Raw genomic sequence first — 18451 nt, forward strand, 5'->3', positions numbered from 1 at the left:
AGGCGTTGTGAGCATGTAGATCGGCTATTTTCACAATTTCTGTCTCTAATGGTTGAGAATTTGGCCAATGTTTAATTTGTCATTTTAGAGGTATTAAAAAGTCCTTAGATTGTCGCTTTAGAGATGTGTAGGTACCCTCTATACACTTTGTGTTGGTTTGTTTACTGTTGAGTGAGAAAACAATGTTGCACATTAAGTTAATCATCTGGGGACCCCCCCCCCCCCCAAATAATTTTGGGGACCCGACCCACAGGTTGAGAACCACTGTTATAAGTGACATGTGAAGAGCATGAAATAGTGTCAATGACAGTTAAAAAGAGAGAGAGAGAGAGAGAGAGAGAGAGAACATTTTATCTTTATAAAATGTTCAATCAGGCATTCCTACTTTGGCCAACAAGTCATAATAGGCTTCAATGTGTCCAGACATGTCAAATGTTTGTCAAGAATAGCGGATATATACAATCTACAAGCCCCAAGTTGAATGCTGAACTGCACTACGTCTCGTGGTAATATTAAAAGAATACCAGAAAACTCGCCCTAAAACAAACTCGACCCAAACTCGTTTCCCAACGGGTCTGTGGCCTTAAGCTAGATGCAGATTAGACTAAAATCGAATCTGTGCTTCTGGGGGTCCCTGGAACAAAATAGTTTGCGATAGGGGTCCATCCGTGGAACGAAATATTTTGAGATGGGGGTCCACGACCAAAAACACATTTTGGGGGTCCTTAACCACTGATATATAGGCACATTCTACAAATGTCTTCTAAATCATAAAAAAATTCTGAAAAAAACTTAAGTTGCCATCAGTGTTTCTCAAACTTTGTCATGTGAAGGACCCCCAGAATGATATGTATTTGGCCACGGACCCCATCACAAAATATTTTGTTCCAGGGACCCCCAGAAGCAAATATTAGATTTTAGTCTATTCTGCATCTAGCTTAAGGCCACAGACCCGTTGGGAAACGAGTTTGGGTCGAGATTGTTTTAGGGCGAGTTTTCCGGTTACCTATTAAAAAAGTATAATACAAATCAACTGTAATATTGTATTAAAAAAGGTTAGCCGGGATAAAAGTTGTGCCTTTAAACGGAGTAGTAAGGGTTGGTATATCTAGCTGCACTCGTGTTTGGGCTGTTGCTGGGCTTATACCCAGCTCATGCTAATATTATACGCAAATTCATGAGCTATTCATACTGCATTACCATGGCAAATGAGATCATATTTTTCCCCAATGTAAGACGGTGTCTGCTTATTTCAAGAGTTACGGTTACATTTGTTTACTAATTAGGTTTTGTCTCTCCTCCTCCTGATGTGTCTGTTTTTAATAAGGCCGAGAGCCACGTGAACTTGACAGTAATGAATGGCTGATTTTAGCTGATCCTTATTGCTGCTCTCTCCCTCTTCTGTATGTGTGTGTGTGTGTGTGTGTGTGTGTGTGTGTGTGTGTGTGTGTGTGTGTGTGTGTGTGTGTGTGTGTGTGTGTGTGTGTGTGTGTGTGTGTGTGCGTGCGTGCAAGTGCATGCAGGGGTGTCACAAGAGGGGGGAAAGTGGGACTGAGTTACTAGGGCCCAAGGTGGTGGGGGCCTAATTATTTTATATACTTTACCTATTGAAAAATAGCAGATATACAAGCTCACAGCGCGGCACCGAGTGCCGCGCTGCGAGCTTGTAGATCTGCTATTTTTGAAAGTGTGTGCAAATCTTTAAATATATGTATTTTTTAAGTGAACAGTTGTAACTCAAATCTTGCTTCTGGTGGGTCCCTGGAACTAAATATTTTGAGATGGGGCCAAATACATATAATTTTGGGGGTCCTTCACATGAAAAAGTTTGAGCACAACTGACATAGAAACATTTTTTTTTTTTTTAACCTTGAAATATTTGAAATAGAAAGATTTGAAATATTCAGACTTTTTCACGATTCTTTTAATATTTAAAGCACAAAATAATGCATAATAATGCGTCTAAATGGGTTAAACCCCCTCCCCCTATGAAGAACATTCATGGGGGGCCCGCAGTGAATCCTTCTACCCAGGGCCCAGAAGTTGGTGCGACACGACACCCCTGTGTGTGCGTGCGCGCGCGTGCGTGCGTGCGTGCGTGCGCGCGCTCGTGTGTGTACGCGCGCGTGTGTGTACGCGCGCTCACAAATGAATTTGGGGTTCTGGGCGTGCCTAACAGCAGTGATAATTGCTCCATGTTTGCTTGCAGACACATAAAGCAGCGGTGCATTGACTGTCTGACAGGCGCTGGTTCCAGCAGAGCTAATGGCTTTCTCAATCCTCCTGCAACATCCATCAGCCCCCCAAGAGCACCCCGTCATGTTCTCCATGAGTGATGGGGGTACAGCCAAAAGTTAAAAGACAACGTGACACCGCGCGCACGCACACACACTTAGTTACTGATTAGAGGCCGTTATTTAAACAGGTGAGTCCCACTGAGATTACAAGATCTTTCTATAGTACTTGACTTTATTCCATCTGTCCATCTTCCATCCCCTCATAGATAAACGTTTTTTTTTTTGCCGTGCTACTCCTCCAACAGTTTTGGTGGCACACACTGGGGTCATAATCGACCGGCTTCTTCCAGAAATCGATTCCTTGCATTTTGTTATGTTAGATACAGTATGTTATAATTAATTATCTCCATTGACTTTAATTTAAAAATTTACTTTTCCCAAATATGAAGATGACTGACATCATACAGTAGATGTCTGGCATCATAGACCGCATAAGACTGACACGGTATGTCCATAAATGGGCATTCCAAGATATGGGCTAAATATTGATGACATCAAGGATCTCCATATACAGCATGGGCATAAAAGGGACAAGGACTACAGAGATCTCCATTAATTTATTAGTGAATAAATCTTCCCCATTGAGTTGAATGTGGAAAATTCAAGATGAAATTCATTTGCAAGTGTGACTCGCGTCACAGTAACCACACTTGCAAGTTCCAATTGCATCTTTTTAGTTCCAAGGGAGTCCTGGCCGAGACAGCAGCCATTGTAACAATGCAACATTGTCACAAACAATATAAAACACACATTTAAAGTACATAATAGCAGCAGAAACTCACAGAATGAGCCTAAGAGACAGATAATGAGACAGAAACTAGCTAAAGTAAAAAAAAAAAAAAAAAAAAAAGCAATTAACAAATTCCAATTGAATCAGACGCCAAACCCTTCCCTACACTTTAGAAAGTCCTAATCTGGATCAGTTCATCTAGCCTTCAGATCTGTTTGCGAGCGTTTTTCACAGTAACAAAAAGGCCCGCTGGCAGAGTTCCATACGGAACTCACTCAGCGATGGACATTAAGAGAGAATCATTTGAATGCCAACAATACTTTTGTGTTGAGATATGACCACAAAAGGTAAGAGGGAAACACATCAAGGCTGGAATTATAAAGAAATGTGAGCTCTCGCTCCCCACTGTATCCCAAATGCCAGAGAATCAGCTTTATTGTCACATCAGAGGTTTACATGTGGCCTTCATTATTTCTTTATAATTCCACCCTTGATCGGTTTCCCTCTTACGCTTTGTGGTCATATCTCCCAGAGCAGGGACGTGCTGGGCCCCTGATTCAGCCCGGGAAAAAGAGTTGGAGAGGCCCTCATTGCGCGCTATAGAGAGAGATCTCTCTCTATAGCGCTGCTGCTACTCAAAGATTTGCCATTTCAGATCATGACAAGTGACAAGCCAGTGGGCCAATTACATGAGTTATATTTTGTCATTGTCGGGTGGAAACCTTGTATGTCCAAAACCGTTTGTTTTGTATTTATCATCTATAAAATGTACTAAACTAGTGACTAGTAAACTAGTTTTCACTACTTTTGTGCGACGGCCTTGTATGATGAAGCAGGGCTTTGCTTTGAGAAAAAGATTACACATTTGAAACTTGGAGATACAAGGTTTCTGCCCAACAGTGACGATTTACTTTGTTGGCCGCCCAGCCCCCAAAATGGAACGAAGGCCGACATTTTATTTTTCATTTTTTCCTAATGGCCGGCCTGGACCGGCCTCGGGAATGAACCGGCCGTTCGGGAGTTGTCCCGCTTTTCCCAATGGCCAGCACGTCCCTGGTATCTATTAGCCAGTGATAAACCTTGATAGCACTGTGGTACACAGTATCTAGCAGGGCAGGAATTTCATGGAGGCTATGAACGCCATGGCCGCCGTTGCCCCTCAGTTTGGCCTTGTGCCCCTCAAACCAATGGCATGACCTGAGGCCACAGTGGCCTTAATGCCCCAGCTCACTGGACCACTTTGTAGACAGCAGACACCGGTGTCTCTTTCTTGTCATGTAGACGCCAGTGTCTTTTGTTGAGACTCTGAAATCTTAACTCCCCCTGAGTCCCCATCTTTAAACCAATCCAGTGACTTTGATTGGTGCAGGGCTACCATCATTTATCTATTTCACTGCAGATTAGGTTATCATCCAAAATCCTGACATTCAACAAATTCTTTCAATGGAAAAAAAACATCATAACATAAGTGAGCATTTGTGAAAATGTGTAACATAATCAAAGTCTTCACCAAATACCTAATTTGTACATTTGTACAACGTGCCAAACATAGGGACACCAGGTTGAAAGTGGTGATAATTAATTCGCTAATTCAATCCGACTGGACCGGCAAGTTGCTATGCTAGAAGAGGAGAAACTAATGTCTTCCTGGCATGAGAAAACAACATCAATTTGGCTTTTGCAGCATTTCAACACGAGTTCCAAATCAAACAACAATAATGACACAGAGGCAGACTGTTCAACTTGTAATCACCGATGTATACAAACACACTTCCAAAGAGCCACCGAGACACGAACACGCGAGCACGCGCTCGCGCACAAACACACACCCGACATGAAAAAATAGCGTTAAGTGGCATTTTCACCACAAACGAAACGTTCTCTTCTCTTGTTGTGGCGGTTTGAAGCGTGCCTCGAGTTCAGGCCCTGAAGCTTGTAATCATTTTGTATTCCCGTTGCAGGGTCTAGGCTTGGTTTGTGGGTGCAAGGCGAAAGAAAGGCAGCTCCCTGGCTTTCTTTGTGTCGGGAGATAAAGGGAGGCTTCCGATCTGCCTGGGTGAGCGATAGCGGGGCCCTCCAAGCCCAGGCAGGAAATTATGGAGTAAGTGGCTTGGTGGGCTGATAGTCAGATGAGACCTGGGGAGGGAGGGGGGGGGGGGGGGGGGGGGGGTGGATGCTGGCTCTAATTAGGCCGTTGGCAGGTTTCAGCGCTATCGCCGATCTGACCGGCTAACATAGGGGCGTCACAAAGGGGGGAAAAGTGGGACTGGGTGACTAGGGCCCAAGGTGGAGGGACCTTAATTATGATTTCTTTAGCTATTGAAAAATAGCAGATACCGTATACAAGCTCACAACGCGGCACCGAGTGCCGCGCTGCGAGCTTGTATATCTACTATTTTTCGTGAAAATGTGAACATTTGTAACTCACATTTTGCTTCTGGGGTGGGTCCCTGGAACTAAATATTTTGAGATGGGGGTCCGTGGCCAAATACATATCATTTTGGGGGTCCTTCACATGAAAAAGGAGAACATTCGTGGGGGGCCCGCATTGAATCCTTGTACCCAGGGCCCAGAATTTGGTGTGACACCCCCGGGGCTAACCTAATGGCAGTACCTGTGGGTACACACTGTCACATACACACACACACTCACATAGTTCACATATTTTACATTCTCCTAAAAAACAACACAAAACTAAACAAAACTATTGTCGTCCTGCATAATATAAAGGCTCGACACCCGCCTGCGTCCACTTCCTGCCGACATGCGCCGAGGAAGAGGAAGATGTTTTGTCTGCCGACGACGAACAATACGCTCAATTTTTTATATTCCCGCTAATTGCCAATTGCTTATGCGGGAGTGAAAACAAAACCAGGAAATGAAGGGATGAGAGAGCAGACAAACAGATGGAGAGAGAAGCAGGAATTTATTTTTCTTTTAAAAAGAGGAACGCCACCCGGCATTATGCTGCTGACAGCCGTTTTCTATAAACAAATGCTCCCCCATGCAGATTGTCTAATGATGTCTCATGTCTACTGTTGGCCAATCTAGGAATCACATCATCAGACGTATTACCCAGTTAATTTCAAATGATTGACAGTCTTTTATATGCATGTTGCTAATCTCTGTAATTCTTCCATTACCTTATTGGTTGGAAAACGGGGGCGCGGTGAGGGGGGGTTGGATGGGGGGGCGTGGATGGGGGGGGGGGGGGGGGGGGGGGGGTCAGAGACATTGTTAGCAGAACTGTGGAAGAGAACAAAATAACAGTGTTGAGCAGGCGTAGGATTCAATGATGGATTTGTTGTGCACAGTGGTGGAGTAAAAGAGAGGCTTGTATTCAAAATGTTACTTGATTAAAAGTAGGAAAGTATCGGCCAACAAAATATAGGCGTACTAACAGTACTGAAGTAAAGTTACTAAAAAGAACTGAGCGCAATACGATTTCGATGCGTTGTGAGCTTGTGGATCTTCTATTTTCGAATAGCCTGCTGTAAGTATAGGGCAGGCGTCTTCAACAGGGGGTCCTCAGAGTTACTACAGGGGGTCCTCCAAATCTTTGTGTGTTAGAAGTTTTTTTTCTCCATTTCTATATTAACCACTTGAACCCTAGCGTCCATATTTTGAGAACTTTAGCCAAAAATAGCAGATCTAAAAGCTCACAACGCCTCGCAGATTTTTGGCAAAGAGGTTTGGTGTAGAGGGGGAAAAGACCAAGTAAAGTGTGAAAGGCCAAGTTTATTAGGTAATGACGGCTCGAGTGGTTAAATATCTGAAAACACAAATTGACATGAATCCAAAATACACTGATGATTGTGTTGCCCAACAATGAAACTATATGGAATCTATGAAAAGGTTGTGGGGGTCCCTGCTTCATCTCTCTCTCAACTAAGGGGTCCTTGGCCTGAAAACATTAAAGACCCCTGGCCTACTGTAAGTATAGGGTTTAAGTGTATGTTTTGCAATAATAATCTAAATCTATAGTTACTTTTAACCTTTGATTGATTGATGGAATACTTTATTAGTCAGAAATGTAATCAGCACGAGGTACAGTCAGACATTAAGGCGAAAAGGACAACACAACAAAGTCCTGGGGACTTGTTTCCATTGTGGTCCCATGTATTCAATTCATCACCATAGAATATTAACACATTAATACATGTCATCGACAATTACAAGCGACTATGTGTAAAAAGGAAAAACGGCGACAGTGAAAGACTAGAATCTACCTCCCCTGTGGTCTCATGATAGATGATTTTTTCCCAGGCCAGTTTAGAAAGAAACCAGTGTTCACATCCTAATGGATGGAGTCTGGGCGTTCCACACTTTGGTGGCAGAGTGGTAGAATGACACTGTTCCCATGATTGTTCTAAATATGGGGGTTACCAGATCGTGGTCGCTCCGTCTGGTGTTGTGGCTGTTACTTACTTACTACTTACTTTGGAGAGGGAATTAGATACTGTAGGTACCGTAGGTACAGTATCTTAAATACCAATCCTAAAGATATCTGCTTAACCCTGTCCTCTACTCTGAGCCATCCGAAACTAGCAAAGATGTTGGAATTAGTAGGTGGGTCTAAAGCTGTCAAATAATTGTAGTGGAATAAAAAGTGCCTGTGAGCTGCTGTGGAGTAGAAGTATAAAGGAGTGAAAGACTGACATACAGGTACTAGTACTTAAGTCAAGGGTCTTCAACGGGGGGTCCGGGACCCCTAGGCAGTCCTCAGTTACTACAGGGGGTCCTCCAAATCTTGTGAAGGTTTGATGTAAAGGGGAAAAAGAACAGATCAAGTACAGAGTAAAAGGTCACGTTTATTAAGTATTGACGGTTCAAGTGGTTAAATATCTGAAAACACACATTGACATGAATCCAAAATACACTGATGATTGTGCTGTCAAACGATGAAACTATATGAATCTATGAAAAGGTTGTGGGGGTCCCTCCCTGCTTCATCTCTCTCTCTCAACTATAAGGGGTCCTTGGCCTGAAAACGTTGAAGACCCCTGACTTAAGTAATTATACTTTCCCACCACTGATTGTGCATTAACATTACAGTCAGTCTGAACTACAGTACATGTACTGTATGTTCTGTGTGGTCCGAGTCCCTTTTGACAAATGGAGCGGCGCGCTCGACAGCCGCGCGTAAACTCCAATTATCGTCTGGAGGTGAGATGGTAAAAGGCACCATTGAGGGGACGCCACCTCGACCCCGTGTTTAATTTCCGAACGGTGAGCGATGTCATCAGTAAGGGACCCTGGAAGCCAACAGCGTGATGACGCCAAGGCCTGCTGGGTAATGTTCAACATGACTGAAGCGTACAGGCAGTGTTTACGCCTCATAGGAGTATAAAAGTGAGCTGGCATTAATCACAGGGAACACCTACTGTACACACTGAGGAGACAGACAGCACACTGGGGCTCTCAGTGGACCAGATTGGCCTCCTTTTAACCACTTAGGTCCAGTTTACCAAGTCTGGAGGGTTTGAGTTGCAACTGAGCTTTTTCTAAACCTCTCATTCTCTAAACTCATTTGCCAAAGGTCAAGCTCACAAGCTACATCGCAGTCATCATGTGAGGTACTATACCGTTGTTCCCTATTGAGCTTGGCACATTTCCTGGGGCAAGCTGCCCAGATCACACATGTCACACGTGTCTTCTTATTTTTTCACTCTCAAAAAGCGCCTGCAATGTAGTGCATTTGAAACTACATTGCAGTGCACATCATGGGGTGACCACTGCTTGCCTCCTGTGAATTGTTTTATTTTTGTTTATTTTCTGTTTATTTCGTTGCTGCAGTGAGGTCAGAAGACAAAGTGACGTGAGTGAGATGAAAAAACCTGGGTGAAATGTGCCAATCTCAACAGGAAACAACGGTAGTTCCACAAAAGAAGGCTTTGAGGCAGCCATCGTGTTACAATATCCATGCATCAGGGAAATATGAACCGTATACAACATCTAGTGGCTGTCTATTGTACCTTTGTATTCATGACGCCACATTGAACCCATCCATAACCATTAGATAGGCAGTTTAAGCAGCCCGTTTCTACAACCGCGACGCGAGGCGGGACTACGGCTGCTACGACATAATCGCCGTAGCGGTCAAAATCGTTAAGCAACCAGCCGTCGGCGACGGGGTCCCACCCCTTTTACTGAACTCTTTGGTTCTCATGGCGGCGCGTCTACGCAGCAGACGTCGTAGACGCTACGTGAAAAGGTAGCTTCCGCCGCTGTAGAGACGGCTGCGACGGCGGCAGGTTTATCTATCGAGCGCTGATCATTTCCGGTTACCGTTGTCATCTGCCGTAGCCGTCAAAAGCTTAAAGTTGCTATTATAAGCAGTGGGGCAGCTAGGGGAAACGGTTTGGGGTTCAGTGGCTTGCTCAAAGGCATTTCGACCACTACCTCTTGATGTATACTTGTGCATGTACACACTATGTAAGCCAGTACAGTAAGTGTCTCTGACTCACAGCGCTGGCGTTTTGGACCGCGCCGCCGTCCTAATCAGTAATAAGCTTTAACAAGATGGAAATTGAGAGTGGAAACGGAACGAGTTGACTCACTGTGAATTATTTGACAGAAATGAGTTGAATGCCTCGTCTAACGCGACGCCTCCTCAGTTTAACCACACAGAGGCTGAACGTGAGAGAGAGAGAGAGAGACACTGCGGGGCGGACGAACGCTGCATAATCACGCGTGGGAGTCAGCTCTCAAACCAACGCTTGTCAATCAGCATCAGGCCGCGTTCCAAACAGTCTTGGGTTTTTGACTCTCATCGTCGTCCGGGGCAAGTAGCACACAAACGATTGAGAAAGTTTATTCTTTATTTTTTTGTGTGTGATACGTGACATAGCTGTTTTTCACTTTGCCTGACGCCTGTTGAACGTGACAGATATATAGTGACTTATTCTCCCTCGCTAACAGAGGACTGTTTTTCGCGGCAAAAAAGGAGGGGAGAAAGAGAGAGGAGGATAAATGCATTTTTCATTACAGATTCTCTCCACTTCGCTCTTGGCAGCGAGAGCAGCAAACCTCAAGACTTTGACATCTCTCTCTCTCTCTCTCTCTCTCTCTCTCTCTCTCTCTCTCTCTCTCTCTCTCTCTCTCTCTCTCTCTCTCTCGCCCTCGGGGCCCAGTCGGCGGAGGAGCGAGCGGTCGGTTCGGTTGGACGCCGGCCAAAAGAGCGAAAAGTAATTTAAACATTACAGGAAATTAAATCTCACATTTCCAAATTTTTACCCTAAAGTTTTTAGTACAATGAAAATGTCACCCGTGAATTATGGAGTCAGGCTGAATATCTCCCCGTGGACGTTAGGAGGAGAACTTTAAGTGGCCCTGACAGCGCGGCGGACTCCCGGAGTCTGCTGCTGCTGCGTGTCTGTCGTGGAGCTGTGCTTCTAGACGGTCAGAAACAGGGTAAAAAGGACAGTTTAGCATGATCACAATTCATGTTTTCAATGTCGTTTGTGTGTCCTTGCTGGTCGGCTGGGAAACCCCATTATGTCCCCAAACTGTTAAAGGACAACTTTAGTTTTTTACAACAAGGGTTCATATTTACCTCGGAGTACAATCACAATATGGTTCACTTCGAGTTCAATTTTTATTTGTTTAGTTGTTTTATTTGTATATTAAAGTTAAAGGGGGCATTCTGTCTTTTGTTGATAAATCTAACCATTATAAAAAAATACAATAAAAGACAAGATGATCCTTAATGGTCGGAATAATATCAAAAATGAATTGTACATGTCAGAATTAGTTGATTTAGACCTATTGCACCTGTTTTTACACCTAACAATGGCCAAGTTATGGCCATGGTTGTCGGAATAGCAAAATGACCATAACCATAACCTTTCAAGGTCAGAATCATCCAAAATGGTCAAAACAATATCAGAAATGAATTCCCCACACCCCAATTAGTCAGAATGGAGGTATTGCATGTGCATATACAACAACGTTGGATTTTCATTATAGCCATTGCGCCATTCGTGGCACTATGGCGGACGAGCACCTCTGTGATTTCTCATGTCTAGGGACCCACTAACTCAGTTCCAGTGAGAAACTAAACACCAAATTGCGAACAGGTCTACAGGCCAGATACTGGAGTAACTTTTGTGTGACGCTGGAATATGAAGAAGTAGGGCATTCATTTACAAAAAAAAAAAAATATTATTAAAAGTTAAAATATGGAGACACTATAAGAGGTTTCCAACCGACAGCAACGGATTCACTAGCAGCGAACACCCCTTTTGTTCAATAATATTCCCCTTTTTAGCTAACAATTTAGTTCAGCCAATTTCCAATTCCCCATGTCCCTTGTTGCTGCTGACACCTGCTGGTGGTTCTCAGTGAGGGTGTAGGCCATTGTGGGGTCCGGGGACCCCCAGGGGTCCTTGGAAGGGTTCCAGGGGGTCCCCAGCTAAATTTGATACCGTGGCTATTTGATACCGTGGCAGATGTACAAGCTCGCAGTGCACATGCGTGTCTTCGTGCCGTGCTGCGAGCTTGTACATGTGCTACTTTTGAACATTTTTGAAAAATCTTGAAAGTGTTTGGAAAAAGAACCTTTTCAGATGGGGGTCCATGGCCAAATATATGTCAAATTGGTGGTCCTTGACATGAAAGAGTTAGAGAAGGTCACATGCAGGCACGTGCAGAGAATGTTAGAGAGGCAGGGGCTGACATTTCTAAGAGGGCCTTTTGGTAGAAATTTCGAAAATAGCAGGCTATTTTCGGTGCGTGATACCACACTGAACTAAGCATAATCAAGTCAATACTGGAGACATGGCGTAATGGCATGGATTTCTACACAGAGAGGGCAATTCTTTCAACATACTGTAAGATGCTGCATTCAAGTTCAGGAGAGTTTGGACAAGGCAATTCTCTTGAATGCCATCTTCAGATATGGCATGGAAAGAGGGCTTTTGCATTTATTTCACCACAGTAAAGACTGCATTCATGGTCTGGAGAGGGCACTTTTAACAGACGGGTAAAAAGGCAGGGGCTCAAGCCCCCTTTTTATGACTATGTGTGCACGTGCCTGGTCACATGTCTCCTCCGACACATGTGACCCCACCAGAGGAGGAGTTTCATCAGGAGAGCTTCAGAGACAGGAAGGGCGGATATCTCTGGGACCCCAATCTACACTGAGTTCATTTAACTCAGAGAGTGGACCCAATGGACTCCTATAGGTTCCATTTGGTTCCATTTATACATTCTCCGAATCAGGCAAGTGCACACATAGACATCAAAGGGGGCTTGAACCCCTGCCCAAAAAGTGCCCTCTCCAGACCATGAATGCAGTTTTTACTGTGGTGAAAGAAATGCAAATGCCCTCTTTCCATGCCATACCTGAAGGCAGCATTCAAAAGAATTTTCTTGTCCAAAATCTCCTGAACTTGAATGCAGCTTCTTATGTTGAAAAAATTGCCCTCTCTGTGTAGAAATCCATGCCGTAACTTACGCCACATCTCCAGTATTGAATTGATTATGCTTAGTTCAGTGTGGTATCATGTACCGAAGATTGCCGACCTCCAAGCTCACAACGCGTCGTGCTGCGTTGTGAGCTTGGAGGTCTGCTATTTTCAATATTTTCACCAAAGGGCCCTTTTAGAAATTTCTAACATTCTCTGCACGTCCCTGCTCCGAATTACAGGCTGATAAGAGTCCATTTGGAACAGACGTTGAGAAATAGTCACATTATTAATTGGGAGTAGTACTTGAAATTGAATCTGTGCATGTTCTTGAATTGATGGCCACTGTGTGTGTGTGTGTGTGTGTGTGTGTGTGTGTGTGTGTGTGTGTGTGTGTGTGTGTGTGTGTGTGTGTGTGTGTGGTGTCGTGCATATCGTCACTGTCCGGCAGAAACCTTGTATCTGTGGTAGAAATATTTATAGCGTAACAAATATGTGTATGTTGTCTAAAGAAAATCTCACAAGGCTACTCATTTAGATGTACCTGCAGCTGTCAATCTAACAGCTGACATCCATGGACTGTGACTTCTACTCCTACTCTGTGTCAGCATAAATCTGTACTAAGAGATGCTATACATACATGGTCATTGCAACTTAACCAGTCAGCCTTATTGTATGATACTTAGTATAGCTGTTTAGATTCTCTCTCCATCTAGGGAGAGCACCTTGGTGTATAAGAGGTGTCCCATATGACACTTCAGGAGGGCTTCTGCCCGACAGGGCAAAGCTCTGGCCAGCAGGCCAGAGCTCTCTGATGCTGTGTATGCCGTTACTCGGTTGCTGAAATCTTCAATACATGTTTGCCTTCACCCTGACTGGATATTAATATTTTTCTATTACATTTTGGCGAGCCAGCTAGGAGCAATATTTCATCTTTCACCATAGATGGATACTTGCTCAAAAGAACCTGGGGGTGAAGGAATTTCTTGGGAAAGGAGATTTTTGGAAAGCAGACCCAGAGAAAGCTACCACCACCATGAAGGACAAAGAGGACAGACACACAGAAGCAAATTGCAAGCTATGCAAAATCAACAAGAACTGACTTTCATCAAATCTACAAGAATGGAACCTTGCGGATCGATTTTTCCTGTGAAGACAGCTCCAACATCATGGACAGAGGGAAGCTTGCTAACAAGGAAAGCAAGCCTACCACCAAGAAATCACACAGATTGACAGCGGAGGTGACGGAATCGACACCACGTCGAACAACAACAGACTTTTGCCACAGCAGGATACCAAGCCAAGGAGACACACATGCGGTGTGAGAGCCACTGGACGCTGGACCCCACCAGCCCAGTGGAGATCGCTGAAGCAGAGACATTAACCTCCACATGCCATAAGCCAAATGAAGATGGAGAGAAGAGCCATGAAGACTACAACAACTATATGTTTGATATGAAGCTGAGTAATTTATATAGGAATATTAGCAAAAAGTTGATATCTGAAACATTTGTCAACAAGGCATTTACCACGTAATGTGAGAATATTTGTTTTTATGGTCCAAATTCTGGTATTTCAACATTGAAGAGTTGTCTGGCAGCTCCGGGAACGTGGTGACTGTCAAGGAAAACACTTGGGTCAGACGGGAGACACACAGGCTCTTGATTTTGGAAAACAGAATTTCAAAGTACAAACAAATATGGATTCACATTTACTAAATTCTAGCTCTCTTATATTTCATTGCAAACAAGCAAGCCAGTTGGTAATGTTATAAAACATAACATAAGATACCAAGTACAAGTCAAGTTTGATTGAATGTAGGACTAGAAATACCTTGCATGATAGAAGGTGTTAGCCGTGGACAGACGTATAGCTATTTAACATATAGCTATCATGTGGAAATCATGAATGAATTAATGAATGAATTAATTAATTACATAGCTATATCAACATGTAATTGTCTGAAATGTCTATTGATTTGGCACTCTATAAATATCCTGTTGTATGTAAATGAATGGATTATTCATTCACAAAAAAAAAGGATGGAATGTGGTAGAAATATTTATAGCGTAACAAATATGCGTATGTTGTCTAAAGAAAATCTCACAAGGCTACTCATTTAGATGTACCTGCAGCTGTCAATCTAACAGCTGACATCCATGGACTGTGACTTCTACTCCTACTCTGTGTCAGCATAAATCTGTACTAAGAGATGCTATACATGGTCATTGCAACTTAACCAGTCAGCCTTATTATATACTGTATGATACTTAGTATAGCTGTTTAGATTCTCTCTCCATCTAGGGAGAGCACCTTGGTGTATAAGAGGTGTCCCATATGACACTTCAGGAGGGCTTCTGCCCGACAGGGCAAAGCTCTGGCCAGCAGGCCAGAGCTCTCTGATGCTGTGTATGCCGTTACTCGGTTGCTGAAATCTTCAATAAATGTTTGCCTTCACCCTGACTGGATATTAATATTTTTCTATTACATATCTTCGAGTTTCAAATGTGCATGTGTTTTCGTAAATTAAAGCCCTGCGTCATCATATAAGACTGTTGCACAAAACTATGGTGAAAATAGCAGAACGTCAATTTGGATGCACATGAGGAGGGTTCAAAGTTCAAACCCTAGTCTCTGCAGTGGTGGGCACCCACAGCATGGCTGTGTGTGTGTGTGTGTGTGTGTGTGTGTGTGTGTGTGTGTGTGTGTGTGTGTGTGTGTGTGTGTGTGTGTGCACACGTGCGTGCATGTGCACGTGTGCATGCATGCGAGTGTGTGTGAGTGTTTGTGCATCACAGCGAAAAAGTTTAATTTAACTCATTCATTTTGGGGGAACGGGTCTAAATGAACACTGATGATTTGACAGTACACACAGGGTTTACTCGTATTTCAAAGTGAAACTGTTGAACTCCTCTCATGAAGAAAGCAGGCTGTGTTCCGACACCATCTATCACGGCGTCTAATGCAATATCTTATATTAAGACATTATACCATTCTGCGGTGCGGGTGTTCGCAGTTATCCCAACATCACCTGTTAAGAAACGTGTCTCCGTGATTTGTCATCCTTCCGCGCGACTCCGACGATAATATATCCACTTGATACGTCTCACAGCACAGCCCAGACCAAATTATATTTACTGCTAAATCACATTTTCCCATGCCGCCGTGTTATTAGAAGATTGCGTGTTGTGCGTTTGATTTATGCCCCGGCATATCCAGAGGAGGTATAAAAAAAAATCCTCCTCTCCCCTCATCCCCGCACGCCCCTCACCCTTGTGTGTCGGAAAGAAACCTTGCATGTCCATATTTCAACTTTTTGATCATTGTGTAAGAGGGTTGGCTCATAGTAGCAGCATCTTGCAATGTAGAGGATACATTACACCAGGGGACTTCAATTTTTTCAGGCCAAGGACCTCTTAACTGAGAGAGAGATGAAGCAGGGACCCCCAGATTCCATATAGTTTCATCGTTTGACAGCACAATCATCAGTGTGTTTTGGATTCATGTCAATTTGTGTTATCAGATATTTAACCACTTGAACCGTCAATAATTAATAGACGCATTTCTGGTCCACGTTACACTGATAAGAACTAGATGCACGCGCAGGTCGGTACCAAAATTAGCCAATGAAACCAGTGCTCCCCAAAACAACAGGTTTGGGGATTGGTGGGAATTGATACATGATACAGTCACCTGTGCATTTAGTCTCAATGTTTGTAAACAAGAAACGGGTCTATAAACTTGACCTTTCACTCTGTACTTAGTCTGCTCTTTTTCCCCTCTACACCAAACGTCTTTGCAGAAAATAGCCGATGTACAAGCTCTCAGAATATGGACATTAGGGTTCAAGTGGTTAATATAAAAAAAATTATAAATCACACAAAGATTTAAGGACCCTCTGTAGTAACTCTGAGGACCCCCTAGGGGTCCCGGACCCCCTGTTGAAGACCCCCTGCACTACACCACTAAGATACCCATGTAGCCTACCTGACAAAATACCTCCAAAAACGTCAAGGATGTCCACAATTACAACGCCAGAAGCAGCTCCACAAATCATGTCCAACCCAGATTTGGCTCAAACAAAGGGTTAAATTTGTTCTCCTGCTACGCAGCAAAAATGTGGAATGCCCTACTGACGGCCTTAAAGGAGTGTAAATCCCTAACCTCCTTTAAAACCGCACTGAAAAGTCACTTACCGATGGCTGCAAGTCGAAACTGGTAAAAAAAGACAAAGCCTTTATGACGATATTTTTCTGCGTAGTACTGTGTTTTATTTGTCATTGTCATTTAATGTTGTATGAGCATTGTGGTGTTTATCCTTTTAGTTGACCTTGTACCAGTGAACTGTACTGTCCTGTACCTTTTCCTGTGCAAACCTCTAATAAAGTCTCCAATCAATCAATCAACATCTGGCTTTGTCAGGGACGCAAAGCGTGACCTACATCTAGCCTACATCTGGCCTACATCTGGCCTACATCTGGCCTAGATCTAGCCTACATCTAGCCTACATCTAGCCTACATCTAGCATACCTCTGGCCTACATCTAGCCTATATCTAGCATACATCTGGCCTACATCTGGCCTACATCTAGCCTACATCTAGCCTACATCTAGCCTACATCTGGCCTGCATCTGGCCTGCATCTGGCCTGCATCTGGCCTACATCTAGCCTACATCTAGCCTACATCTGGCCTAGATCTGGCCTAGATCTGGCCTACATTTGGCCTACATTTGGCCTACATCTGGCCTACATCTAGCCTACATCTAGCCTACATCTGGCCTACATTTGGCCTACATTTGGCTTACATCTGGCCTACATCTGGCCTACATTTGGCCTACATCTGGCCTACATCTGGCCTACATTTAGCCTACATCTGGCCTACATCTTGGCACAAAGCACTCAGTTTGTTGTACACCCATGAGGGTCACATTGGCCAAGCATCGCGGACGCTTAAAGATATTTACTCATAAATATCACCGCCCACTCAGAGTCAGACTAGGTGTGATTTTTAATGAATTGACGTTTTGCTTCGTCGTACAAGCGTCGCACAACAGTAGCGAAAATAGCAGATCTAGACGCTCACAACGATGGCAGCATGTTCTGAGCTTCTATAGCTCTGCTATTTTAAGTATTTTATATGTATGATTATGCTTTTATACCATTACAAAAAGGAAGGATCTTGGACATACGAGGTTTCCAGCCCGTCGGCGGCGGGCGACCTCCTCTGCAGGTGAGACGAGTCGGCGTGCAGATTGCAGTTAGTGTCATCCTGCAGGCTAAGTGTTGTATATTAAAGAGACATCCTAGCGGGGTTGGGTGACACCCTTGGCACTCCCCCCCTCCTCACCCCTTGCCCCCCCCCCCCCCCCTCCCCGGCAAACAGGGAGGGGGGGCCAGCTTTAATTACGGTCCCAGCAGAGGATGAGCGCATCAGAAAAGGCCTGACAGAGCGCTAGCCTCAATGTGTAGATTATTTTAATTTGTCCGCCCCCGCCCCCCCTTACCCGGCCCCGGCCCCGGCCCCGCGCGTAGGTGAGCGATGCGCCAGCCTCAGCCTTGACCCCTCGCTCCCCTCCCCTGCCCGCATGGATTAACCCATTCAGAACGGGTACACTATATAGTGTATTATTATTTTATGTTTTAGCTATTGAAAAATAGCAGATATACAAGCTCACAGCGCGGCACCGAGTGCCGCGCTGCAAGCTTGCAAGCTTGCAGGGTTCCCCAATAGGGCTACTGTCTGGCCCCCACCAACCCCAGTAATAATGGTGGTATAAGATCAGCAACAACACTAGTATATCGTCGTTGTCACGTGGACACCTTGTATCTCCAAATGTGTACGTTCTTTCGCAAAGTAAAGCCCTGCTTCTTCATACAAGGTCGTCGCACAAAACTAGTGAAAACAGCCGATCTACAAGCACACAACGCCTCGCGGTGCGAGGCGTTGTGTGCTTGTAGATCAGCTGTTTTTTTTTTGATTAGGAGAAAAATGCACATTTGTGCAGCAGCATTACACT

The sequence above is a fragment of the Nannobrachium achirus genome, assembly GCF_963921795.1.
Source record: "Nannobrachium achirus genome assembly, chromosome: 8".
NCBI classification, from domain to species: Eukaryota; Metazoa; Chordata; class Actinopteri; order Myctophiformes; family Myctophidae; genus Nannobrachium; species Nannobrachium achirus.